Source organism: Lathyrus oleraceus, chromosome 5 (assembly GCF_024323335.1).
Source record: "Lathyrus oleraceus cultivar Zhongwan6 chromosome 5, CAAS_Psat_ZW6_1.0, whole genome shotgun sequence".
Classification (NCBI taxonomy): Eukaryota; Viridiplantae; Streptophyta; class Magnoliopsida; order Fabales; family Fabaceae; genus Lathyrus; species Lathyrus oleraceus.
Window position 1 is genome coordinate 523760461 of NC_066583.1, and position 13213 is coordinate 523773673.

A 13213-nucleotide genomic window follows, 5' to 3' on the forward strand; every position below is an offset into this window, starting at 1 on the left:
GCCTCTCTATGCGCCTCAGAGTTCATCAATAAGGATAATACAAAGATCTGGAAGGCTTTTGGAGTAGTTGCTCCACAATATTGAACTCATTCTTCTTGATTAACTGCAGAACCTCATCATCGTCATCCTTGACCTTCAACCCGCTGGATTCACCAGACTAACAAGTTGGAACGTTAACAGGATCAACTGAAGGAATATCCGCCTTCTTACCGACCATAACATCCTCAATAACCTTCGGAGATACTGGGCCAAATACATGACCGCTACGGGTCACTTTGATGACATCTGTAATTCTCACTAATGAATTTGTTGCAGGACGAAAAACCTATTTCCCATTCTCAATCATAGTAGCATTATATTTTTAAGGTACAACTTTATCGGATGCATATGAGACTAGGCCCGCTAATCATATTACCAACGTTGATACCGATCTATTATCAGTTTTGCTGTTGCCAAACTGGATTACCACTCACTAAGGAGTCTTAAACACTGGCACACTTACATTCACATCATTACCCATATCTCTGGACTATTGATTCTGGATTACGCCCTTCATCCATCAACTTTTGAATGTCCCTCTTGACACTCACACATCCTCGAGGATTAACACTGCAGAAAACACAACCATCATGGTCATGCTAATAATCACTGATCAGTAAAAAAGTTCTATGTATCTCTACCAAAGACTAACGAATACGACGAACATCAAAACCCCTATAATTAGCCGGATAACCATCTACCATGTTCACAGAAGCATTGCCTTGAGCGGGCAACCGATTAGCTTTGACAGTTGGTGCACGGTCCTCAAAGGACGCCATACCACTCTTGATCAAATTATGAACGTCATACTTCAATGGATAATAAACTTCTATATCATGGCCGGGAGCCCCCTGATGAAAATCATAGTGCAGATCGGGCTTGTACCACCATGGCAGAGGTTCAGGTGTATGTGGAGCATTCTTCAGCTGAATCAAATTCTTCATAACCAGAGAAGGATATAATTATACATAAGTCATTGGAATAGGATCAAAATTGACTTTCTTCCTCTCAAAAAATTGATGTTGATTGTTTTTGTAATTGTGATTGTTGTGGGTACGTTACTATTGCTGATGATGTTGAACTGATACTTATTGAAAAGCATAATTGTTGGCAAATACTGGAATGACAGAGGATACTTGATGATGCTGGAGAGATTTGGAATTCTTCCTCACATGAGGTCTCATTTTCCTCCCCACAGATACTGAATTAGTCTCAGTCTCCTTCTTGTTTGAGAAACTACCTCCATACTTCTTCCTCGTAGACGTCTCTTCTTTAGACAAACGACCCTCTCGGGCACCTTTTTCTAAACGCATCCCCATGTTCACCATTTCAGTGAAGTCATTGGGAGCACTGACAATTATACATTAAAATGAACTCAGATTTTTGAGGAAGATCTTAGTCATCTCCTTTTCCTCTAATGGTGGGCTAATCTGAGCAGCAAACTCCCTCCACCTCTGTGCGTACTCCTTAAACGTCTCCTTATCCTTATGAGACATTGACTATAACTGATCATGATTGGGAGCCATATAGACATTGTACTTGTATTTCTTGACGAAGGCCTCTGACAAGTCGTTGAAAGTACGGATACTAGCACTGTCTAAACCCATATACCATCCTAGCGCGGAGCCGGTTTGACTGTCTTGAAAGTAATCGATGAGCAGTTGATCATTATCTGTCTGAGTATACATCTTGCGGGATTACTTCACAAGATGGCTCAAAGGAAAAGTATTTCCCTTATACTTCTAAAAGTTGGGGACCTTGAATTTGACAGGGATTTTGACGTTGGGCACCAAGCACAACTCAACAACACTCTTACCAAACAAATATTTACCCCTCAGGGTCTTCAATTCCTTTATCAACTCTAGAAATTGATCCTTCATTTTGTCCATTTTCTCATATACATCAGGGCCCTCAGACGGCTCAGAATGATAAACGGTTTCCTCAACACGAGGAAAAATATTAACAATAAAAGGAGGCGTTGACATGACCATGCGAGATGCCGACATATGAGCAACAGTTGGAGCATAACCTTCATCGTAAAGTTCTGAGGCATACCCCATGGGAACCCGGAAGGCATAACTGGTGCAGACTGGCTAGAAGGTATACACTGACGTTGAAACAATCTCAGAGATGACAGTCATTTGCTGAGGAGTTGGCGTTGGTTGATTCTGAGCAGCGACGACAAACTCTATTAAAGCGGTGAGTCTAATAATTTCTTCCTTGATCTCTCGGTTCTCTTGTTCCAAATGATCCATTCTTCGTTGATGATTAGTGCATGTATCATACTGATGAGCCAACTTGTCTGACACAAAGAGGAAGAACAATAAGACATCTAGTCGAAGGCTGGAATGCAAGAAACCTGTTATGCAAATGATGCATGAAATGCAATGTTTTTTATTTTATTTTAATTTTCAAGGAACATTTAAAGCCCTATTTGCAAATATTTCAATAATAATAATAACAATTTTGATTTGACCCTAAAAATCTCTTTTTCATTCATAAAATTTGGAAGGATTACACTGAGTACAATTTAAGAAACCCAAATACAAATACAAGAGAAAAGGAAAATATCATCCTAAGGATCCCTAGCAACTGCATCAGATGAGGTAGCCAAGAGCATGTATTTCCTTCGAATGCGTATGATCTCTGACTCATAAGCGGTCTTCATCCGAGCTTTCTTGAGGACGAGTTGATCGACGATCTTCTTTTAAGCACTAGAAGGCTGAGGAATACTAGAGGAAAATAAATCCTCTGGCTCTCTCTCTCTCTCTCTCTCTCTCTCTCTCTCTCTCTTCACTGCATGCTCTTTAAGAGTCTCGATGAGTGCATCCTTGTCCTTCAACTCAAGTTGCAACTCCACCTGCTTGCAATTCAAAGCATGAAACCATTCTTCCCAAAGTTCCCTCTCTTGCTTCATCTTGGCGAGTGCTTCTTCTAACTCCTCTACATCTTGGTTAGGGAGAGTTGATTGATCAACCACAACCATAGACATATGCCTTTCACATGCGTACGACATCTTAAGCTCTAAAGCTCTCTTCTTCACCCAACTAGTGAAGCTTCCAAAGCTACACAATTGCACGGACCAAGCTCGCTCTTCCCTTCCTATGAATATTATTCCAAGCATGCACCATTCTACTCTTCACATTTTGGGGATCTTTACCCTCTTGATATAACAAACCCTCTAACTTAACATTATTAAGTTTATCTTTCAAGGGGAACCCAAGCTGATGACGAGCCAAAGCAGGGTTGTAGTTGATTCCTCCTTGTGTACCAATGAGAGGCACATTAGAGAATTCACCATAACTGTCAATAATCTCCAAGCCATCTAATGTAGAATCATGCCAAATAATATCATCATTAGTGAGATACATAAGCCTCTGATACCACCGTAGACATTGCTTGTTCTCCAAGAAGACTGGTGTCTGAGACAAGTGCGAAATAAACCACTTGTACAAAAGAGGGATGCAACACATAACGGTTCCACCACCCTTAGAATTCCTCAAATGTAGTGAGAAATATGTGTCACCCAACAAAGTCGGAACAAGATTCCTAATCAAGAATATTCTAATGGCGTTAACATCAACAAAATTGTCAATGTTAGGGAACATGCTAAACCATAGATGAGCAAGACAAAGATGGCTTCAAAAGCGTCCATGCTACCAACTTGAGCAAAAATAGTAGCTCTACCAACGAGAAACTCAGAAGTTAGCCCTTGAACCCCTCATTTCTTCATCATATTAGCACTGATCTCAGACTTCTTCAAATGAAGAGCATCAATTATGAATTGAGACCTCAGAATCTCCTATAACCCACTGAAGGGAACCTTGTTAGATACATGTATACCCAAGAGATAGGTATGCTCTTCCAACATAGGCATGAGCTAATAATTGGGAAAAATGAAGCACCCATAAAGAGGATTATAAAACTGGACCAAGACACTCAAGAGTCCTTCCACAACCTCGGTAGCAACACAAATAAAAGTTTCCCATGACATTACTTTAAATCCAAGGGATCAACTACAAAGGATGCTAGCTTCCTTAGCTCTTTCAACTCGGTACATATGAAATTGTACTTCTTACTATTCCTTCGTCCATAATCCATGGTCTAAAAAATATTTGCAAATATGTCCTTAGTTCCTTGAAATTTATTGTTGAGATGAATGATATGATGTGTATTGATAGCACTCAAATTTACCGTATTTTCGACTCCGATTTCACATGCATTCTAGTCGTTTTATTATCATTTTGTTGTGTTATTGGTATGTTTTCCTTTGTTTTCAGGTTTTTACTTTAATCGGAGCCTCGATCGAGAAAAGGAGTGAAAAAGAGCCAAAAACCCTAAAATTCAGCATATTGTGCTTATGGCCTACCCAATGGCGGGCGCCACAGACCAAGCCATGACGTGTCCAAGCTCAACTTTCCTCAACTCCCACGTTCTCCACTACATCCACTAAGGCGCCTCACTTTGGCCTTGTGGCGGGCGCCATGGCCTTGTGGCGGGCGCCACAAGAGGAAAACAGTTTCCCTCCATTTTCAAGTTGAAGGGCATCCGAGTCATTTCCATCTTTTTACTTGCTTATAAATAGAAACTTAAACTCACTTTTACAATCATCCAAACATAGAGCAGAGGAAAACTCAGAGCAACTTTGTTTCACTTAGGCATATATTCAGTTTTATAAAGTGGTAATCGCTTCGCATTGGAGTGTTACCACAATTGTGTAATCAAGTCTGTGATAGAGTCTATAATCGAGTTTGGAGCACTTTGGAAGGAAGTTAATCCTGCCGCCATTTTCACTTCCGCATTGCAATTTATTCAACCCTCCGATTGGAGCAGGTTTTTATTACTTGTCTTTATCTTATTTATTTTCTCGCACTCGCTTTACTTTATTTATTTCTTGAACTCGCTTTACTTTATTTATTTCTTGCACTCGCTTTACTTTATTTATTTCTCGCACTCGCTTTACTTTATTTATTTCTCGCACTCGCTTTACTTTATTTATTTCTCGCACTCGCTTTTACTTTTATTTGTTTTCTCGTACTCGCCTTTACTTTATTTATTTCTCGCACTCGCACTACTTTTATTTACTTTAATGCACGTTTACTTTACCATGTCTAGCTAAATTTATAAGGTTAGAATGTAAGGATCGTAATTGAACCAGTAATCTGTACAATTGTTCGTAGAAACACTTAAGGGCTATTTTAACCTTCAACTTAAGTTTTCCCGCACTTCAATTCCGTTGGGTAAGATCAAAAGCCGTCCAACGTCTTTTTAAGGTTAATTGTTTTTAACTATTTCAAAAACAGCGAAAGCGCTTTGTCTAGTTCATTAGGAGTTTTTAACATAAAGAAGAAAAGAGATTTTAAAACTATTTTCGGACGCGTTTATAAGTTTAGAGTCTGGTTCGTGAGAACCTCTTTTGGTTAAGAAATCCAGGTTGTAATACTCTTCAACTTGGTCAAGATACTATATTTTTTAAAAATAGGTTTACTACTCTAACGCAATGCGCACCTTTTTATAAGTGACAATAAGAGGGTTTGATTAGGGAGTACAACTCGGTTCTGAATACGGGAAAGCGACAGTTCCTGTTAAATTAGTTCTTTTCAAAGTAGGAAATACTGCCCATAAGTAGCTCTATTAGCAAGTACTTGGATTATCCTTTGATTACGTGAATCACATTCGACCCCGTCTTTATCAATTATATCTTTATTTCAACACTTTACTTTTCATTGCACACTACAAAAACACTTATTTCGATTGCCTTTGATAAACACCATAACGACAGATAACGATAGATTGACACTTGGTCTCTGTGGATTCGATAATCTTTTATATTACTCTGACGCGTTCGTATACTTGCGAAAAGCACGCATCAAGTTTTTGGCGCCGTTGCCGGGGACCAATTTCGTCAAATTTCATTTTCCTGTTGTTATATCGTTTAGACTTAGGCTATTTCCCGCCGGTCAATGCGAAGAACTCGTAGCACCGGAAGTTTAAGCTTAGTATACCCTCTGGCGGAACCTGAACGTTACACTCGCGCACGTTTATTCTTTCATAGAATTAAGAGAGCTATGGCCGAAGATCAAAACCAAAGACCTCTTAAGGACTTCTCTCAACCATCAAACGAAGAACCTAGTTCTAGTATAGTAAACCCAACCATCCCGGCTAATAATTTTGAGCTTAAACCATCTCTGTTACAACTAGTGCAACAGAGACAATTCGCGGGTCTCGCTACTGAGAACCCAAACCAACATTTAAAAATATTTCTTCAATTAGCAGACACTTTTAAAACCAATGGAGCTTCTCCTGAGGCAATACGTTTAAGATTATTTCCTTTTTCCCTCAGAGATAAATCCCTATCATGGTTAGATTCCCTTCCACCCAATTCCATTACGACTTGGGATAACCTTAGAAGAGTTTTTCTTGTTGGACCCGAGTAAAACCGCCGTTCTTCGAAACCATATAACTAGATTTACCCAAAACCAAGGAGAATCGCTGTTCGAAGCTTGGGAGAGATATAAAGAGCTGTTACGAGCATGCCCATATCATGGCTTAGAAAATTGGTTAATCATCCAAACCTTCTATAATGGACTTCATTACAACACAAAGATGACCATCGACGCTGCCGCAGGCGGTGCTTTGATGAACAAACCTTATCCTGAAGCTAGTGCCCTCATCGAAGATATGGCTCAAAACCATCAATCATGGGGAGTCGAACGAGCGACAGTTGAGAAGAAGGAAGCCCAAGGAGGAGTGCATGAACTAAGCTCTATAGACATGATGCAAGCTAAAATGGACGCATTAGCTATTAAGGTCGAGCATATGTGTATAAACCCGAATACTGTAGCCGCAATTTCGTCGGATTGTGAGATATGTGGAACCAAAGGACACTAATCCGCAGAATGCAGTCTATTATACGAAACCCACTTTGAGCAAGTGAACTACACCCAAGGGAACCCATATTCGAATACCTATAACCCTGGATGGAGGAATCACCCGAACTTCTCCTATAAAAATAATAACCCTATTCAAAATAATGCACCTCCGAGACCTAGTTATCAAGCCCCAAGATCAAATCAACCTATGCAACCTGTACCACCAAAGCCGAGCCTTGAGAAAATTATGGAAAATTTTATCACCGCTCAAACCCAACAAAACAAGGAGTTCATGAACCAAAACATTCATGTTAACGAATTGATTACTCAGTTAGGAACCAAGGTTGACCAAATAGTTACTCATACCAAGATGCTTGAAACCCAGATCTCTCAGGTAGCTTTAAACCAAGCCCCTCAGACTACACCTGAAGGACAATTCCCTGGACAACCTCAACAAAATCCGAGAGGACAAGCCAATGCCATTACCCTACAAAGTGGGAACACTTATGATGAGCCACCAAACCCTAGATTGAGTGAACCCGAAACTTCAAAGGAATGTACCAAACCCCCGGACGAAGTAAAGGAACCAGAGGAATCTGAAAACCAGGAAGGTCGAGAGAAAGGAGAAGAACCTAAAGATAAAACTTACGTACCACCCCCGCCATTTAAACCACCTATACCATATCCGCAAAGACTCAAACAAACCCAGATCAATAAACAATATAAAAAATTTATTAAAGTTATAGAAAAAGTTCATGTAGAAATCCCTTTCACAGAAGCCATCACCCAAATACCTTCTTATGCAAAGTTTCTCAAAGACATCCTTACCAACAAACATAGACTTGACGATCCGAAGCCTTTGGAATGTAATGCTATTTCCGAGGACAAATTAGCAAAGAAAGATAAAGATCCTGGAAAATTTTCCATTCCCTGCCTTTTGGGTAATCATGTCATCGAAAAAGATTTTCTAGACTTAGGAGCTAGTGTGAGCCTAATGCCTTTAGCAGTTTGTGAGAGGTTAAACTTAGGAGAATTACAGCCGACTAAGATGTCACTTCAGTTAGCCGATAGATCTGTTAAATATCCGATAGGCATTTTAGAAGATGTTCCTGTTAGGATAGGTCAGTTATTTATCCCTACTGATTTTGTTGTCATGGACATCAAAGAGGACAATGATATACCAATCCTTCTAGGTAGACCATTCTTATCGACTGCAGGAGCCATAATAGATGTCAAGAAAGGAAAGTTGACGTTTGAGGTAGGTGACGATAAAATAAAATTTATACTTTCGAAATTTCTTATGGCACCTGTGATGGGAGACTCGTGTTATGCCTTAGATATCATTGATGAATGTGTTAGAGAATTAGAACAAAAAGAAATTATAAAAACAATTAAGTTACCATCAACTCTCATAAGGGAAGATGATGACTTTAAGAAACCCTACATCGATGATAACCTTTACGAATGTTTATCCCTTACCCCAGATCCTATGCCATGCCATAAGAAACCAACCTTAGAACTTAAGGAACTGCCTAAGAACCTGAGATATGAGTTCCTCGATGAAAAGATGAACCGTCCAGTTATAGTCAGTGCTACCTTGAGCCAAAAGGAAACGAACCAACTTTTAGACGTTTTACAAAGATATCCCTCAGCCTTAGGATATAATATCTCTGACCTGAAAGGTATAAGTCCATCCGTATGCATGCATTGGATTTCGCTCGAAGAAGATTCAAAACCCTCTAGGGAACATCAGAGAAGAATAAACCCTATAATGAGTGATGTTGTTAAAAAGGAAGTTCTTAAGTTACTTGAGGCAGGTATCATCTACCAGATCTCGGATAGTAAGTGGGTGAGCCCTGTGCATGTAGTACCTAAAAAGGGAGGCATCACAGTCGTGCAAAACGATAAAGGCGAACATGTAGCAAAACGTTTAAAAGGAGGATGGTGGATGTGTATAGATTATAGAAAATTAAATAAAGCAACTAGGAAGGATCATTTCCCTTTACCATTTATTGACCAGATGTTGGAGCGTCTAGCCAGACACTCTTACTTCTGCTATCTGGATGGATACTTTGGATTCTTCCAAATACCTATCCACCCCGAAGATCAAGAAAAAACTACCTTTACATGCCCTTATGGAACTTTTGCCTACAGACGAATGTCGTTCGGCCTCTGTAATGCCCCAGCTACTTTCCAACGCTGCATGATGTCAATCTTTGCAGATTACCTAGATGGTATCATGGAAGTGTTTATGGATGATTTCTCGGTTTGCGGATTTGATTTCCACAATTGTCTTGCTAACCTTGAGAAAATCCTGGAGAGATGCGTGGAGGTAAACCTCGTGCTAAACTGGGGAAAATGTCATTTCATGGTGACCGAAGGAATAGTTTTAGGACATATAGTTTCTGAAAAAGGTATAGAGGTATATAGAGCTAAAATAGAAGTTATAGAAAACCTAAAACCCCAAAAAACCATCAGAGAAGTCCGAAGCTTTCTTAGACACGCTAGATTCTACCGGCGTTTTATTAAGGACTTCTCCAAAATAACTAAACCTTTAACCGGACTTTTAATGAAAGATGCTGAATTCATTTTCGATGAAAAATGTAATGACGCATTTAATCTTTTAAAACAAGCGTTAGTATCTGCACCCATTATGAAACCACCTGATTGGTCGGAACCTTTCGAGATAATGTGCGATGCTAGTGATTATGCAGTTGGAGCCGTTCTAGGACAAAGGAAAGATAAAAAATTACATGCCATTTATTATGCCAGTAGAACCCTAGATGCTGCCCAACTTAATTATGCAACAACTGAAAAAGAATTACTCGTTGTAGTTTTCGCTATAGACAAATTTAGATCTTATCTAGTAGGAGCAAAAATTATAGTTTACACCGATCATGCTGCCATTCGTTACCTATTAAGTAAAAAAGATGCCAAGCCCAGATTACTCCGATGGATTCTATTACTACAAGAGTTTGATTTAGACATAAGAGACAAAAAAGGCACTGAAAATGTAGTAGCCGATCACCTTTCTAGGTTAGAACATCTAAAACTAGAACTAGTACCCATAAATGATGATTTTTCCTATGATAGACTGATCGCTAGAGTAGAAACCATTGAAGATAATAACCTAGATCCTTATGAGCACCCCCAAAATTCCTTAGCAATAAGTAATGTACCCTGGTATGCAGACTTCGTTAATTACCTAGCTGCTGATATAGTACCCCCTGATCTTGATTACCACCGCAAGAAGAAATTCTTCCACGATGTGAGAAACTTCTATTGGGACGAACCGCTCCTTTTCAAAAGGGGTAAAGATGGCATTTTTCGTCGTTGCGATCCAGAAGAAGAGGTAAATAATATTATCGAGCATTGTCATTCTGCACCTTATGGTGGACATGCAAGCACATCTAAGACATACGCCAAGATTCTTCAAGCTGGCCTATTCTAGCCTACCATGTGGCGTGATGTCTATGCTTGCATTGTCAAGTGTGATAGATGCCAACGCACTAGAAACATTTCAAGGCGTGATGAAATGCCTCTAAGAAACATTCAGGAAGTAGAACTCTTTGACGTATGGGGTATAGATTTCATGGGACCTTTTCCACCATCCTTAGGAAACAAGTATATCTTAGTAGTTGTAGACTATGTGTCTAAGTGGATTGAAGCTATAGCTGCACCCACAAACGACACTAGGGTAGTAATCAAACTATTTAAAAACTATATATTCCCTAGATTTGGAACACCACGTTTAGTCATAAGCGATGGAGGATCACACTTTATATCGAGAATATTTGACAAACTTTTAAGAAAATATGGAGTTAGGCATAGAGTAGCAACACCGTACCACCCACAAACTAGTGGCCAAGTAGAAGTATCTAATAGGGAGATAAAACAAATCCTAGAGAAAACTGTTTCTATTTCTAGGAGAGACTGGTCTCAGAAGCTTCAAGAAGCATTATGGGCCTATAGAACCGCTTTCAAAACCCCTATAGGAACTACTCCTTATCAACTAGTTTATAGAAAATCATGTCACTTACCATTCGAATTAGAGCATAAGGCATATTGGGCCATTAAAACTTTGAATTTAGATTACCAAGCCGCTGGAGAAAAGCGTACCCTAGACATTCATAAATTAGAAGAACTTAGGCAATCTGCCTACGAGAATGCAAAAATATATAAAGAGAGGACAAAAGCCTATCACGACAAAAGAATAGTAAAGAAATACTTCAATATAGGCGATCCTGTTCTCCTTTTCAACACTAGGTTACGACTCTTCCCTGGAAAGCTACGCTCAAGATGGACTGGTCCTTTCGAAGTATCCAAGATTCTGAGATCCGGAGCCGTAGAAATCAAGAACGATACCTGTAGTACATTCATTGTAAATGGACAAAGACTGAAGCTCTACGAAGGAGGAGATATTCCAGCATACTACTCAAGCCACACCCTGATTGATCCACCAATCCCTACTACTACAGGTGTATAAATTCTAATCGTCAAGCTAATGACGTTAAACAAGCGTTGTGTGGGAGGCAACCCATGGTTTTTCTTTCATTTTACTTTTGCGCATTTATTTTTTTTTATTTTTTTATTTTATTTTATTTTATCATATTTTGCATTAAGACTAAGATTTGAATGGTTTGTATTTTCAGGATCACTTTCTTAACCTTTACAGGATGCAGGATTTTGATGACATGCATGTGGCCTATAAAGATAATGCTCAGAGGGAGTGCTACATCGCTTTGTATCAGCGCCCTATGGCACCCACACGTTATCCTAATCAGCACTGTATGGAGGCACTGGGTATCGAGCCGAGTATCCGATTCCTTAGCCACCAGTTTCACTGGGACGAGTTTGTTGATGACTTGAGTAACATATATAGGAACCTGACTTTGGAGTTCCTGAGTTCATTCGACTATGACCCATATTCTGGACCAGATGGGTATGCTGCTTTCAGGCTTTTCAAAGTTGAGTACTCCTTCAGCCAGAAAGAGTTCGGAGACTTATTGGGTTTCCAGACTACTCCTGATGCTATCCCGGAGACACCTATGGGATATTTCCTGGGTAAGGAGGTTGAGAAGTTTTGGAGTGATATATCAGGTGGCGGAAGCCAGGATCCATCTATGCAGCTGTCTCATGTCATACATAACCCCGCCTTCAGATACTTTCAGATGATATTAGCACATTCCTTCCTGGGAAAGCCGGATGCAGAGACACTACTGAGTGAAGAGGAAATCTTCCTATTATTTTGTGCATCCCAGTCTCGCCCAGTGGCATGTGGGAACTTTTTATTATACAGTCTCAGCGGTATCTCCAGATCTACCGAAGGAGTCATCCATGTTGGCGGAATCATCACGCAAATTGTTGTCGCTTTAGGTCTGTCTCGCAAGCTGTTACATCTTCGGACCTACTGTGGGTACACGACCATGGACATCGACTTCTGTTTGACCAGAGGATTGATGAGGAGAGCCTCTTTCCACCCATGTCAGTTCCGATTGCTAGTCGACGGTGAGGCTATTCACTATTTCACACTGCCAGACCCTATGATGACCAGTGTGCATGATCCAGCGAATTGGAGTTATGCTCTAGAGGGCCAGGGAGAGACCGTTGAGGAACCGAGATCGCCACCCATTGCTGAATACACACCTACACCACCATCTCCCAGAATCACTATTTTCTCTAATAATCTTTCATTGCAGACACCCGACATCCGCACTCAGATTGCTGAGTGTCGTAGAGAGATCGCAGCGCTTAGACAGGAGGTGGTTGACCTTACTTTACAGATGGGAGTGTCTGATCTCACCCATGCTACTGAAGCCGACTGTCTATATCAGGAGATCGTAGAACTCAAGCAAGAAGTAGCCATGCTCCGTCGTTCCTCTCAGGAAGATGACATCCCCACTATATGATCTCACCATTTAATCTTATTTTATCTAATTTTTTTTATATTTCTCATATTTACATAACTCATCTTATATTATCGCATTTGGAATATTATATAAACTACATCTATATATTAGTATTTCTATATTTATCTACATATGTTTTATGTTTATTTTATTTGCATTTTAATTTTTCAGTTATATATTTATTTATATTTAATTTATGTTTTTGTTTTTGTTCCAGTTTCACTTTTTATTTTTGTTTTTTTTACTTTTATAAAATTATGCAAGTCAAAGATACTAGGAGAATCACAAGACAAATGTTATCCAGACCCCTCAAAGCCAAAAGACAAGAGAAGCCCAAACCAAAGGACCAAAATCTGGCCCAACCAAATTTTGCCTTGTGGCGCCCACTATAGG

At 39.7% G+C, this 13213-nt stretch overlaps 1 non-coding gene across 1 annotated transcript; it reads right to left on the reverse strand.

Annotated features, from left to right (window-relative positions):
* Positions 1-6483: 6483 nt before the first annotated feature.
* LOC127089625 (small nucleolar RNA R71) lies at positions 6484-6590 on the reverse strand. Its single transcript, XR_007791196.1, has one exon. It is a non-coding gene; the product is annotated as a small nucleolar RNA R71 (small nucleolar RNA).
* Between the last annotated feature and the right edge of the window lie 6623 nt (positions 6591-13213).